General features: G+C 39.9%; 1 long non-coding RNA gene and 1 pseudogene across 3 annotated transcripts in view; one reads left to right on the forward strand and one right to left on the reverse strand.

Annotated features, from left to right (window-relative positions):
- The window catches only part of LOC145531162 (uncharacterized), a 112148-nt gene that overhangs the window by 80170 nt on the left and 15638 nt on the right, over positions 1-16340 (forward strand). The window lies entirely within an intron of this gene.
- LOC145539509 (glucose-6-phosphatase 3 pseudogene) lies at positions 14451-15456 on the reverse strand (annotated as a pseudogene).

The following is a 16340-nucleotide window of genomic DNA, read 5'->3' on the forward strand; positions in this document are numbered from 1 at the left end:
TAATTTCCATTAGGATTGACTGGTTTGATCTCTTTGCTGTCCAAGACACTCTCAAAAGTCTTCTCCAGCACCACAGTTCAAAAGCATCAATTCTTTGGTGATGAGCCTACTTTATGATCCAACTCTCACATTTGTACATGACAAAAATCATGGCTTTTGCTATATGGACCTCAGTCTAACCAAATAGGCCTCCAATATCTTTTAATTTAGTATTATTTTTCGTATACCTTGTGGGCTCAAATTGATCTGGAGCTTAAATCAATCTGTGTAAGATAGTCTACATTAGAAAAGATATCTAGAATTCCAAAGGAGTGACTTACAAATAAACTTTGGAAGGTAGCTCTTCTGAGCTGGGGAATACTGTTAAACAGATGAACTCATCCCAGAACATATAAGAGAACACTTAGCAAGGCATGTTTTAAGATCCCTTAGAAATGACCTTTGAGGAAAGGCACATCTATCATGACATCAGATCCTAAAGATTAGATCTGTGTTTTGGGGGTTCTCAGATTGATTGTTCTGCCTGAAATATTTGTAAGGGTTTATAATTTCTGGGTTTTGGTGGCTGAGGAGACTTCGAAGCAATAAGCCACAAGGGGAAGGGCAGGCTGGAAATAAACTAGGTAGTGTTCAGGGAAGAGGTAAACAGGGGAAGTGACAGTGAGTCATTGAATGCAGGAGGATTGGTGAGACCAACAGAGCATTATGAGACCAGGATTAGATACGGGACTAAGAGACACAGGAAAAGGCAGAAATGCAGGCCAATTAAGGCTGAGCTGGGCTAGAAAGGAAGAACAAAACAAAAATGATTTTGGTCCTCAGAGACTGATTTCTTTGTCCCACCAATTCTCTCAGCTTGTTTTGTCAAATCCACTGATATATTTTGGTATAATTTATTTGGGTAGACATAGTCAGTATGAAATTTAACCTCTCATTTCAAGGTAAGAATTGAAACCTTGCACGTTTTCTAATAGATTAATGCTTTGAAAGTTAAGGAAAATTGGTTCTGTGTTTTAAAGATGAAATGATAAGGAAATAAGAATACTTAAAAACAAAATCATGTTTATTGTGACTTTATTAAAAGTTGTTTTCCATACAACTTTTAACACATGGTGTCTCATCTGTGGCCTCTGCCAAAATTGTGAAAGAAATGTGAAAGAATTTTTTGCTTTGATTTTAAACTCCGCCTGCTTATTACTCCCACGTGGCTGTGCCATAACTTTATTTTTAAAGTAAAAGTGAATGTGTTAGTTGCTCAGTCATGTCTGACTCTTTGTGACCACATGTAGCCCATCTGTCTCCTCTGTCCATGGGATTCTCTAGGCAAGAATACTGGAGTGGGTAGCCATTCCCTTCTCTTGGGGATCTTCCTGACCCAGGAATCAAACCTGGGTCTCCTGCATTGCAGGAGGATTGTTTACCATCTGAGTCACCAGGGAAGCCCATTGAAGATGGTTGGCAAATTTTCCTTTGGGGATATTCCAGTTCCACACTGCTTGAGATAACTGGAACAGTCTAGAGCGACCTGGGAATCCCTCATCAACATTGTCTGCTTTTAGAGGCTACATACCCACTCAAGATACTTTGCTCACTTTTGCCTTTTGGCAGGAGAGGATGACTGGCAGGTCATTGGATGGCCTGTTGTCTAAGTGGACTCGTTGGATGGGACCTTCATCACTGGGGGCTTTGTAGGTAGCCAGGCAGCACTGCAGCTCTAGAGAGCTTCCTTTGCAACCTGCAAATGACAGTAATATTATGAAAGATTTCTCCAAAGACAGACATTTTCAATTAGCCAAATTACTCTAACAGAGTGTAGCCCAGGAAGATTTAAGGCAGAGCTAGTTGCTGTGCCAGCCAGAGGCCTGCTCTGCCAGTTGAAAGGCTAGCACATCCTCCCTGCCAGCTTGCAGTGAAATGATTCTTGCAGTGACAGCAGATCTACTCTGCAGGTTTGATTTAGGGCCTTCGATTACCATACCTTTGTAATTATCATCAGGCCATGATGAATCCTGGGGAAAGCATAGGTCTTAAATGCAGGGATCCAGGAGCCTAATCAGAATGCAGTGCATAGAATGAATCTTTCTTCTTGATGCCTCACCTCTTTTCAACCAATTAATTGTTCTTGGTTTGAGTAAAACTGTAACACAACTCTTTGCCAGTAATTGTGATTCATCTTCACTTTGCTAATCAAAATGTTGTTTCACAGGCTCCGATGGTGTTCAAAACACCTTATAGGAGGTATGATATTTCTTTAAATTGGCTAGCAAAAATCTAGAATTTTGCATGAAGTGGTGTGAAAATTTTTAAAGCCCCTTGTAGCTCATAAACTGTTTTATTCTGGCATAGCACACTCACAAGGATTCCAAAAGGCAAACATTATATTGCTGATATATATATTTTTAATTTTTCTGTTACTAAGATCAATGATATCTGGACTAGTGATTCTATTTTCTTCCTATTTAGGGACCATATCTTATTTAGGAAACACGCATTTCAGAGGGTTTGCAAGTACTAGAGAAGCTGCTTGGTACTGATGAGCCATAACTTCAAATAGCAGTATTATGTTAAATATCCAACTTTGTCCAATGACCTATGTTTCACCTAGGGTGAAGCAGAATAGTATGAAGGAAAGAGCATGGACTTAATTACAGAAGATAACGGTGCAAATCTGAATTCTTCTTATTTGTGAACATATGTGACCATGGATGTATCTCTTCACCCCCCTAGGCCTCAGACCTTTTCTACAATGTGATTACATTGGCATAGATCCTCTCCAGGACCTCTCCATCTCTGATATCTATGATTCCATGAAAACAGGAGTCCCTCTTCTTCACAGTCAGCATTAAAGTACTTTGTATGCAATTTTTGGAAAACAGTTATCTATGATACTCAAGTTACTAATGTTTAGAAATTCTTTTATCCCAGGATTTCACTCCTGTCTTATATTATTGAAGATAATTGAAATTTGGGGAATTTGAAATCAGAGAAGGGTATATCAGCATCATTCTGATGTTCACAGAGTCAGTGAAGAATGGAATTGATTCCATTTTGGTTTGGGAATATTATAAACATTGGGACACCTAGCTCAACAGACTTCTTTGGCCACTTTATATCTTTGTATTATTATATTACATATAAGTCCTGACTTCCCATCTAAATGATAAGTCCCTGAAGGTCTGGAATATATTTTTGGCCTCTAAATAGCCCTAGCACATACCATCTAACAGGGCCCTATAACTAATCACTGACTAAGTTATACAACATAATTTTTAAAACCTTATGAAAAAAATTGTATAGGCTGAAAATTTCCTAATTACTAAAAAGTAAGCAATTTTCCACAAAACTCAATGAAAAGGGTATATAGAAATGAATCATGGGTCTTCTATTGTAAACTGAAACTCATTCTGGTGTAATCAGTGGTTATTTGATTTTTAACTGACAGTACCTCCCATAAATCATATTGTATACAGCTAAGTAGTTGTTACTTCACAAATAGCTTAGCTAGTATATGATCATATTTATTACAAATTGATATATTCTGAATTTATATATTCAATTTAAAGTTTTAATGCAGTGAAAGTGGGAACTACACAGCTACCTAGTATATTTATGTGTGGTTTCCCCCTTCCCTCTGAAACTATAAATTGAGAACCAGAATATCTCAGTTTAGAAGGTAAGTGTCCACATTTTATAGTCTTAGGGATGCCTTCCTTCTCTGAATTCTACAGCTACCACTCTGTCCTGCAGGTTTGGCCTTTTGTTATAGGGCTGTTATGCTATTTTAGTCTTCAGTATTTGTCCTGCCTCCCCAGTCATATTGCAGATTTATTAAAAGCAAAAACCACATATCTTACGATTCTGTATTCCAAGAGTCTAACAGAGTTTTACTTATCCAGAAAGTAATCAGTTAATATGTTCTGGAATCCTACAGGTAGGTCTATAGACACATTTCCCACTGCAAGCCCACAATAAAGGCAACAAATCTAAGTTTATTTATTGAACTTCCCAATTCATGAAAAAGGAAAAGGCAGAGGAACCAGAGATCAAATCACCAACAACTGCTGCATCATAGAAAAAGCAAGGGAATTAAAAAAAAAAAAATCTACTTCTGCTTCCTTGTCTATGTGAAAGTGTTTAACTGTATGGATCACAAGAAATTGTGGAAAAGTCTTAAAATAAGGGAATACCAGACCACCATACCTGTCTCTTGAGAAACTTATATGCAGGACAAGAAGCAACAGTTAGAACTGGACATGGTACAAACACACTGGTTCCAAATTGGTAAAAGAGTACATCAAGGCTGTATATTGCTACCCTGCTTATGTAACTTATATGCAGAGTACATCACACAAAATGCCAGGCTAGATGACTCATAAGCTGGGATCAAGATTACCAGGAGAAATATCAACAACCTCAGATACACAGAGGATGTCTTTAATGGCAGAAAGTGAAGAGGAACTAAAGAGCCTTATGATGAAGGTGAAAGAGGAGAAGTTAAAAAGCTGGCTTAAAACTCAGCATTCAAAAAACTAAGATCATGGCATCCAGTCCCATCACTTCATGGCAAATAGATGGGGACAAAGTGGAAACAGTGACAAATTTTATTATCTTGGTCTCCAAAATCACTGCAGATAGTGACTGTAGCCATGAAATTAAAAGACACTTGCTCCTTGGAAGAAAAGCTATGACAAACCTAGACAGCATATTAAAAAGCAGAGACATCAGTTTGCCCACAAAGATCTGTACAGTCAAAGCTATGGTTTCTCTAGTAGTCATGTATGGATGTGAGAGTTGGACCATAAAAAAGGCTGAGAACCGAAGAACTGATGCTTTTAAACTGTGGTGCTGGAGAAGACTCATAAGAGTCCCTTGGACTGCAAGATCAAACCAGTCAACCCTAATGGAAATCAACCCTGAATATTCACTGGACGGATTGATACTGAAGCTGAAACTCCAATACTTTGGCCACCTGATGCAAAGAGCTGACTCACTGGCAAAGACCCTGATGCTGGGAAAGACTGAGGACAAAAGGAAAAGAGGGAAACAGAGGATGAGATGATTGGATGGCGTCACTGACTCAATGGGCGTGAGTTTGAGCAAACTCTAGGAGATAATGAAGGACAGGGAAGTCTGGTGTGCTGCAGTTCATGGGGTCACAGAGAGTTGGACAGACTTAGCAATTGAACAACAACAATTCATGAAACAATCTTAATGCAGAAATAGCTATTTTCTTTTTATAATAATTTAACTACTCTAAAAATATTTAGGTCTTTTAGTTACTGTCATAGAGTTTAGTCTGTGATCTTACGCAGATGTAGGATATTCAAAATTTAAATTGCCTTTAGTTCATCTAAAATAAATTTGTTGAATAACTGAATTTGTTCTTTATCAACATTTCAATCCACATTAAAATATGTTGGCTTTTTAATTATTGAAAAAAGATAGTATATTTTTATTAATAAAAATTTCTGTGTTGCCTGACTCATATCAAAGAAATGTACTTATAATCTTTAAATTTATGTAATTAGCCTAGATTTTGAAGAATTTGGGGGCTTTGTTCAGGGGGACCTATCCTAGAACTCTAAAAGTATAGTAAATACAACATTTATAAAGGCTGTATAAAAGAAACACTTTGTGAAAAACTATATAAATTGGGGTCCACAGAGTCCTTTTTAAGATTTAGGATAAGGACATAATTTCTCTCATTAAACTTCTTTGGTATGAATATGATAGTTCAATATTTCATAAATATTTAATGAATTATTTCCTACAACTTTTGTGTGTTTGGACAATTGAAGTTTTATTTGGAATATAAGTCTAGCTGTGAGGGGAAATAGGTAATTATGAATGCTTGTCATTGTGTCTGGAAAAAATAATTTCTAAGTTTTTGAGAGGTCAGGAAGGATGTTTAAGGATATTCTTTATGGTATAAATTTGAGAGTGCCCAACAAGAGTACTTCTACATGCTTAATTCTTAAAGTATTATTATTATGAAAAATAATATCACTGACACCAATAGTGAAACTGACAGAAGTAAAATGTAGAAATCATGCTACGTGTCTTACATGTTTAAGCTTGTTGAAGCTACAACTCTGCCTCTGCAAGGCATTAACATCTTTTTGTTTTTTGTTTTGTACATTGGAATAAACTAAAGCTTAGATGCCTAAGAATTGAAGCAAAATAGTCCTGAAACTGTCTGATCCTAGATCTCTCATATTTCAAAAACCCGTGTTCTTAATTGCTTCATGTTGATTTCCTGTGCTGAGGAAAAGCTATTTTTCCTCTTATTATCTATAGTATAGGTAGATCTTTGCATACTGGTTCTGGCACCATCTCACACAGGAGCTTCCAATAACTGCCAGTCACATGGTGACAATTATGCTTGATTAAGCAGATCCAGTAAGTACTTGATCGACTTTTTCCCATAAATTCTGACATTCTGCAGCCAAAGAGAAAAGAACACTTCCCATTATTCTAAGCACCTTGGCTATCTCCCCTTGTCCCTAACAATAATACCAGGCTCTGAGTTTCCTGAGAACAGTGTTCCCAGATTCTTGCCTCAGCCTGATTCCAGGGTGTCTATTTAATTTGAATTTCTGAGGTCTGTAAGTCTACCAGCAGACAGGTGATGATTTATGAGGTTTGCAGAGATGTTTGACAAAGGGTCATTGTTGTTATTGGTCATTCTATCCCTGATAATTCATTTAGAATCCTCTAAAAATACATAGGAAAGATGCTTTGAAAATTAGGTGTGCTAAGTTGCTTCACTAGTGTCCGATTCTTTGCAGCTCTATGGACTGTAGCCCACCAGGCTCCTCTATCCATGGTATTCTCTAGGTGAGAATACTGGAGTGGGTTGCCATGCTCTCCTCCAGGGGATCTTCCTGACCCAAGGATCTAACCTGAGTCTCTTGCATCTCCTGCATTGGCAAGTGAGTTCTTTACCACTAGCGCCAACTAAGAAATCCTTTGAAAATTATAAATGTATGCTATTATGAGAATCTAAACGACCTCACAACCCACTCCAGTATTCTTGCCTGGAAAATGACAGAGGAGCCTGGTGGACTACAGTCCATGAAGTCGCAAAGAGTCAGACACGACAGCACAGGGCAGGCAGGCAAACAACTACGAGTAACACACTGACTTACCGCCCACCGAAAAGATGACATTAGCAATGGCTTTCAAAAGTTGTATCAGAATCTCTTAAAGAACTTGATACAGCTCTGGACACTATGCTCCCTGCCTCAGAATATTATACTCTCAAACATAGACTATTAAGGGAATGCATGCATGCATGTGTGGTCAGTCATGTCCCACTCTTTGTGACCCCATGGACTATATTCTACCAGGTTCCTCTGTCCATGGAATTTTCCAGACAAGAATACTGGAATGGGTTGCCATTTCCTACTCCAGGGAGTCTTTCTGACTCAGGGATCAAACCCACATCTCTTGTATTTCCTATGTTAGCTAGCAGATGAATTCTTTACCACTGTGCCACCTGGGTATCCCCAGGGGAACATAAGTGGCTTAAGATAGTATTTTATGTGGCACTCTAACATAGACCAAAGCAGCATTCCTGAATGGCTCTCTCCAAGTGTAACTCAGTGGTTCAGACTTTTCCTATAGTCTCCAGAAATCAGAGTTACTTGCTTTCAGGTATATATCTAAAGGGGTAGGGAAGCACAGAAAGAGTGTGGAAAACCTAATGAGGGGAGAACATGAACCTCAAAAAAGATCATATGGTGCAAGCCCTAACTTTACTCAGAATTGGTCACATGGACTGAATGTGAAGAAGGTAAGAAGGCTCATGATACACCCAGGAGCCTAATAGGCACAGTTTGGTGAACACATGGCCTTTTCTCTGCCTTATGATTATATGAGTAAGGCTGGATAGAACAGATAAAAGCAAAATCAAGTAAGCATGGAAAACTTTGATCGTAATAGAATTTTAATGGATGCCCAACAATGCTTTCATAGTTAATATAGGCTAGTGCAAAGACTATTTGATCATAATGTGACTTTTAGGCAGGTTATTTTCATTTTCATCACCTGTAGTATGGTCTTGGGAGAATGCAAACAGAGACTATTGACAAGCAATATCTGAAACCAGGGCTGGCTTTATGGGCATGTAATCTGTATTGTTGCACAGAATTCTGTTCTCACAAAGCCCCCACATTCAGATTGATGCTCTGCTATTGCTGTCCCATCACTCCATGGGAAATAGATGGGGAAACAGTGTCAGACTTTATTTTTTTGGGCTCCAGAATCACTGCTGATGGTGACTGCAGCCATGAAATTAAAAGACGCTTACTCCTTGGAAGGAAGGTTATGGCCAACCTAGATAGCATATTTAAAAGCAGAGACATTACTTTGCCAACAAAAGTCCGTCTAGTCAAGGCTATGGTTTTTCCAGTGGTCATGTATGGATGTGAGAGTTGGACGGTGAAGAAAGCTGAGCGCCGCAGAATTGATGCTTTTGAACTGTGGTGTTGGAGAAGACTCTTGAGAGTCCCTTGGACTGCAAGGAGATCCAATCAATCCATCCTAAAAGAGATCAATCCTGGGTGTTCATTGGAAGGTCTGATGTTGAAGCTGAAACTCCAATACTTTGGCCACCTGATTTGAAGAGTTGACTCATTGGAAAAGACCCTAATGCTGGGTAGGATTGGGGGCGGGAGGAGAAGAGGACGACAGAGGATGAGATGATTGGATGGCATCACCGACTCGATGGACATGGGTTTGGGTAGACTCCGGGAGTTGGTGATGGACAGAGAGGCCTGGCGTGCTGCAATTCATGGGGTCGCAAAGAGTCGGACACGACTGAGTGACTGAACTGAACTGATTGCTGTCTTAAAATTCTTAGTAATTTCGAACAAGGGGCCTTGCATTTTCATTTTGTACTGGGCCAATATTCTAAGCATTCTGGCCATCTCCCATTATGTAGCTAGTCCTACTTGAAATTCATGTCTAATCAGAGACCAGAACTAGGTTCAATGATAAAATGAAGACACAATATTTAAGATGAATTTAATGCTAATCGACCTTTTAAAGAAGACAGGTTACAATGGCAAAGCTGTGTGTGTATGTGTGTGTGTGTGTGTATGCATGCACACATACACTGGCACATGTGAAAACGTGCACAGGCAGGATGTATTTTCTCTTAGGACAAAGTTTATTGGGAGCAATTTGTTTTAATTGATATTCATTGAGCATCATTCCATTGTTTATTGTTAGCTACTCATGTGAAGAGTCGGTTGATGTCTATAGCACAAACATTTGTTTCAGATAAATGGGCGTTTCAGTTGGGTAAGTTTTAATTAAGCAACCTTTATTGGACAAGAAGATGTTTTTGAAACTATGAGAAAATTACTATAGTTTGCTAATTCTGTTTTCCAGAATCTAAAAATATTGAATCTTATCTACTACAACCCTGAATATGATCTTGACTACAAATGACTCAAGTATTTGGCATCAAAATAAGGAATAAGAAACTTTTCCAATGTAATGTGTTTTCTACTGCATATACCTAGACACCATTTAACTGTTCTCAAGCATATTAAGCCATTTGATTCTGAAATGAGTGATTTATTTTTAAATCCTACTTCCATACCCCTTACCTATATCGCTATTCTAACATATCACTTTTCATAGATATTTATTTATTTACACATTTGCCAAAGGAGAGCACTGAACTCTTAACTCTTTGAGAATAGAAGTTGTTGCCATTCATCTTGCTCTTTATTCCCAGAGATGAGTAGAGTTCCCAGAACTCTCCTAGAGTTTCCAGGATCTAGAACATGTTTAATAAATACTTAATGAATAAGAAATAAAATCATTATAAAAATGTCATTTTTCTTTCAGCAAAATAAATATTTCCAAGGCTTAAAGGAAGCTTCTGTTCTTAATAAAACCAAACTCAGGATGTTTTTGATTTGCGAGAACATTTTAAACTGACATTCTGCTCTTAACGTCCATAGCAGCTATGTTCCACATTGGGATGCAAGAAAGCATATTCTTAAAAAGTGAGATCCTAAAACATCTTAAGGGTTAAAATAGCAAATACTTAACTGCATATGCAGGGGCTTCCCAGGTGTCTCAGTGGTAAAGAATCTGCCAGTGAATGCAGGAGACTTGTGTTTAATCCCCGAATCAGGAGGATCCCCAGAGGAGGAAACGGCAACCCACTCCAGTATTCTTGCCTGGAGAATCTGATAATAGAGCACCCTGGCAGGTTACAGTCCATGGCCTTGCAAAAAGTTGTACATGACTTAGTGACTGAGCATGCATGTTATATTCAGAAGTTAATTATTTTATTGAAGGAGATTTTTGTCCTATTAAAAAAAATGGTTTGCTTGAATACATTCACACAACACATGTATAAGTAAAGAATAGTATATATATATGTATATATATATATATATATATATATATAGTTTTCAAAGGATTTATATGTTGGTATACTTTGATATTAAACTTGCTGCTAATAATATAGTTTTTCCCGTGGTCTACTAGTAATGACCATGAATAGGGGTCACTATCCTTTTGTTTAAGGCTAAACCTGGTTTATTTATTTTATTGGTTTCCTGTGACTATAACACAAAATCCATAACTTAAAACAACAGAAATTTCTTTTCTCCTAGTTCTCAAGGGCAGAAGTCGAGGACAATATCACTGAACCAAAATCCAAAGCATATCTGCAAGGTCACACTTCATTTGGAGGGTCCAAAGGAAAATCCATTCCTTGCCTCTTCCAGCTTCTGATAGCTGCTAACATTCCTTGGCTTATGGACACATCCAGCCATCAAAGCCAGCATCCTCAAATCTGTTCGGTGTCTTCACATTGCCTTCTCTTTGTGTGTCATATCTCCTTCCTCTCTTTTACAAGAACACTTGTGGTTGCATTTAGGGCCCACTCAGATAATCCAGGATAATCTCCCTGTCTTGAGATCCTTAACTTAATCACATTTGCAAAGACCCTTTCTCCAAATAGGGATTCCCTGGTGGCTCAGAGGTAAAGCCTCTGCCTGCAATGTGGGAGACCTGGGTTTGATCCCTGGGTCAGGAAGGTCCTCTGGAGAAGGAAATGGCAACCCACTCCAGTACTCTTGCCTGGAAAATTCCATGGGCTACAATCCATGGGGTTGCAAAGAGTCAGACACGACTGAGCGACTTCATTTTTTCACTTTTCCCCAAATGAGGTAACACTTATGAGTTCCTATGGATTAGGATCTTCTGTCTTTGGGGGCAATTATTCAGCCTGCTACATTTGCTCTGTTTACTCTTACGTTAATGACTATGTAGGGGATGCTGGCTGATGTAAAATGGTGTACTTTTCTCTCTGCTCACTGACACAGGAATGAGGATGCTGTATAGAGAATTATAAACTAAATAACACTTTAAGGAAAAATGCTGCCTAAAGAAGTAGGCTTTGGCAAGTAGAGCTCAGAGAGGGAGCTCATAACTTCATGATAATACCTCACATAAATTAAAGTAATGTTAATTGTCTCCCCCACAGCAAGGCCATTAAGCAGTTTATTGCTCCTACCTTTAGAATTTATTCTGGTATTTCTTGTGGTCCTACCTTTTCAATGGTATTTTACTTTTTACCCAGAAGGGATATAAACACTTCCTTGACAGTCCTTTCTGGTATATTTCATCTCTAAGTATAACAAGAGGAGGAAATAAATGACCAAATAGGTGCTGGTAAGCTCTGCAGCAATCAAAGATAAAAGGCTCCAGAAAGTCATCAGGATGTGGAGTTTCATTTTGAAACGCAGTTCCTAACAACTGGAGAGAATAAGTGTGTCTACATTCCCTAGTTATGAACAGCTAAATTGTCGGTGACCTTGTCACTAACCAGGGAGGAATTTTCTGTTTCATTTTCCTTCTGTGTTGAGGTAAGACCCTCAGCACCAGGAAAAAGAAGGTTGCATTCCTTCACCACATTTTATTCATCTCCTACTATGTGTCAGATACTATGTATGAAGCCTTGGCTCATACAACTCCCTTCTTTCTCTCTGTCGATAGCTTTCCATGTAATTTTCAAGTCTTCAGAATTTTGCCAGATTCTATGCTTGGACATTTACAATTGGACCAAGGTCACAAAAGGACAGCTTAGTTGGAAAGGGGGAAAAGGGAGAAAAAAAATTGCTAAGAAGTTACATAAATGTCCTCTAGCACATTCCCTGTTCTGAGGGCTAATGTACTGTAGCAATTCATCAGTCATTCTAATAGTCTTTTAACTTCTGTCTGAAAGCCTACTAAATGCTAACATCTTAAATGTTTAATATTCTAAAACATATTTTCATTAATCATGCAAATTATCTAGGCATCTATATTTTACAATAACTCTCTTTGGAGACTGCAGCCTAAGGCTTTGTGTATGAGAGACCCATATTGGTAAATGATACTGTAGATGAAATATAACTTATAGAATTTTAGAAATGAAAAGTTGCTAGTAAAGTTTCAGTAGCTATGTGTTGTCACAGTTATTAAAAAAAAACAAAATGATATTAATGTCATATACTTCTGATTAAGTAGCAAGCAACTAAAATTTGCACTAGCTTCATTCTATTCTATTATTTAGTTGGTGAGTTGGTGGATGGGTATTAATGGGGTAGATTTTGGTTTTTTTGGTGAAGTTGTCAGTCATATCTGACTCTTTGTGATCCCATAAACTGTAGCCTACCAGGCTCCTCCATCCAAGGAATTTTCCAGGCAAGTGTACTGGAGTGGGTTGCCATTTCCTTCTCCAGGGGATCTTCCTGACCCAGGGATCAAACCCAGGTCTCCCACATTGCAGGCAGGTGCTTTAGCATCTGAGCCACCAGGGTAGATGGTATTATTGTCCTAGTAGAAATGACCCTATGTTTCATCACAAAATGGACTGTGGACTCCATTATAAAAGGATAGAATATGAGTTCCTTGCAGTTAGGTTGGCCTGAACAGCACCATGAAAACCTCCGTTTATATACTATCACCTCAATTCCAGGGATTCTTAGTTGCTTGGGAAAAGGAGAAATATAGTGGTGGGCCCCCTGAAACAGATGAATGAGGAATTGAAAAAATAAAGGCCATGAATTTTGGTAGTGTTAGTGGAAATGCTTTACCCTGCAACTACTTGATTTCAGCAGGGATGGAGGTTGGTAGTGAAATAGAAATGACCTGATCTGTGACCATGGAAATGTAGAGCCATGGAGGAGGGCTCACCAGACTCAAGAACATGACTTAAGTAACTGGAACTGAGAGCGATGGTAGTGGATCAGTGCACTTGCATATCTCCCAAGAGGAAACAGATGGCACAGTAACATTAGCACAATTCAAAAAAGTCTTCTTTATCAAGGGACTAATTACAAATGTGTGGGCAGAGTGGAGAGTAGGGGAACTATTTGTGGCCATGCAGGTAGTGAAAACTAACAGCTGTTGTTAAATACAGGCCTTAGGAGATGAGAGAAAGAGGCGACTACCAGAATTTGAAGGAAAGGGAGTCATTATAAAAAGTCACCTTTGAGGGTTTATTGACCTTTGATTAAGGGAGATGGCCAGCACAAGGTGATCTCATGCAGAGAAAAAACATCCTGACTTCGCTCCCTTCTCTCCCTTCAGTCTTCTTGATGGGACTTTCCATTCATTGAGCCAAACAGGAACGTGAAAACACGGATTAAGAATATGGTCCCCACAGATTAGCTTCCCTGAGTGGATACCAGGGCTTCACATATGGAGAGTGAGGGTGATACAGGGAGTCAGAAACATCTAATTTCAGTATGAATACCACTTCTTTAGTTACGTAACCAAAATCATAACCTCTCTTTGAATGCCTTTCTTGTGTTTCTTTTCCTTAAGCATTTCTTGTATAGTTAGTTTCTTTCACAATATCACCTGATACTATCTATTTATTATCTTAACAGAATTTCTAGTAGCAGTGCTGCTTCCCCAGTACATAAGCATGAACTACCTTAGCCTCTGAGTAATCAGATATTTTAAGAAAACACATAGCTACTTGCCATCCAGACAATTCTGAACTTTATTCTGAACATTACTATACCATTTGGTATGACAGTGTGCTTCTAAATATCTATTGTCTGTACCACTAAAGGAACTCCAAGGTCTTCACTTTTTTGTGTTGTTGGCCTTCTCTCTTTTTCTTTTTTTCCAGAGGTTTGGAAGGGCTTTATTGGGGCTACTCTGAGCCCCTCACTGTGTTCCAGGAACCAATTGGTCTTGCCATTGCCTTTGCTCTTTGGGTATTTTGGAGTGAAGGCAGGAGGACCATCCTTCCTGGGAGAGAGAAGGCCCTTTTTGGGGACTGAGACGAGGTGTGGGAAAAGTAGAAAATTCAACAGGAGCAGAGTCTGGTGGGGCCTGGAAGTGGCCAGGGCTTCCTATGGGAGAATGGAGGTCATGGAGTGTTGGCTTCATGAGAGAGAAGGTGGCAGTAGGAGGGCCTAGAGTCAGGAAGAGCAGATAGGTGGTGCTTTGGGCACTGAATTTGTGTATAGGACAGGACACGAGGGCCATGACCAGGTGTGGCCAGAGAGTGTGCTTGCGGATGTAGAGAAGGCTGATCTGATGAGGGTAGCCCAGCCAGTCCAGGGACCCAGCAACCCTGTGGCCAGTGCAAGGCAAGCTAGCTTCTGGCCGCTTCCTTGGTATACCCACCATACCTGGGCATGACAGAGAGAGTTCAGGGTAATGCCCAGGCCCAGGTTCAGGGAGACAAAGGGCTGGCTGTCCAAGTGTACCCACTTGGGCCATTTACACCACTTAGAGACTAGGTTGATGGACCAAGAAAGATCCAGGCCCAGTGTAAAGAGAGTCCAATAGACATGGCTGGCACCCAGCAAGAAGGCCAGTGAGGGCAACCCATAGGAACTTAACCTCCACTCTGTGGGCACCCAGGGGTCATCAGCCAGCCCAGGACAGCACCAGTTATTAGGCCAGTCAAGCCCTGGTGAGGGAAATACGCTAAGAGGAAGACCCAGGACGAGCTGATTGCCAGCAGGAAGGTCAATAAGCCAAGACAGGTATCACCCTTACTCAGGGACTGTGGATCCAAGTGGCCACCAGGGAAGAGATAGCCATCCTTATGGGCCAGAGGGCTGTTCCCACAGGAATAGTGTGGGAAGGGCTGCCTGGACCAGTTTCATAAGAAGAGGGGAACAGGTGAATCTGGGCTGGAGTCTAGCTGTAGTGCCCAGACTTATGGACCCACCAAAAAGGCCTGTCTCCTAAAAGAAACCACTTGAAGAGGAGGTTGAGCCACTCGGTGAAGAGGCTGATCCATACCACCATGATGACCACCTGGCGAGAGGAATAGCAGGCCATGATGGATGGAGAACAGAAAGAGGCTCTTGGAGTGGCCCAGAAAGGTGATCCAGAGCCACATGTTCTCCAACCAGGGCAGCTGGTTCGCAGCACCTCAACTATCATGATCCCTGTGCCTGGCGTGGACTCCATGGCCACCAAAGAGCTGGCCTGACCAGGGTTTGGTCTGAGGTGGTGCATCCCTCCTTTGCTGCTGTGAAGATGGATATGTAATATCCAGGGCAAGATTCCTTCCAGACCAGGCCTTTCTCCTCCGGTGCTGCTACCCTCCAAAGATATTTTGAGATCTCTTGGAGAGAAGGCTAGGGGCTACTCCTATTCTGGGGAGCCAGGCATACCCGGCAGGTGCTGAAGTGGGACCCTAAGTTTGCACACACAACTGGTTAATTGGTCCGTGCCTTCCTCCCCACAGCTCGACTCTCATGCTTGAGTTCATTCACTATTGATTTGGAAGCTGACAGATTTGGAAGCCTCTTAATTTTGAGGGATTGTCCCTAAAGTCTTGTGAGTTCTTATATATAGCACAGAATAGTCACACTTCCTCCCAGTTCTAAGCTTGTTTGCTTTGCCCCTCTCCTTTCCATAGTTTGCTTCTAATTATATTTCTCTATTAAAATATTTAACCATTTCTTCCTGAATCATGGATTCTAAGGTGCAATAAAATCCAAAGGGAAATATATATGTTCTTATACAGAAAGACAGAAATTTTTTTCCCCAGAGCATTTTCAGTGATTTCTGCAGGAATGAATGAGTAAAGGTTTCAAGAATGAATAGTGGCAGAAAACCAACTTACTATTGTATACAAGTCTCTGCAGCCCCTGGATACAAGTACTTCTGTATCTCCTTTTGTTGAGTTCTCTGTTTTTTTATGAATATGCATATTGGGGAAAAAAACTTCCATCTGCTCCCTTTTAGCTGATTATATCACTTTTTTGAGCTGTGCATCATTATGAAGCTTCAGAGAAAAATGATCATTTACATCACATATGGATGTAAAGGAGAGAAGGACTTGATGA

The sequence above is a fragment of the Giraffa tippelskirchi genome, chromosome 2 (genome assembly GCF_054371585.1).
Source record: "Giraffa tippelskirchi isolate mGirTip1 chromosome 2, T2T-mGirTip1v1.2.pri, whole genome shotgun sequence".
In the NCBI taxonomy this organism is placed as follows: Eukaryota; Metazoa; Chordata; class Mammalia; order Artiodactyla; family Giraffidae; genus Giraffa; species Giraffa tippelskirchi.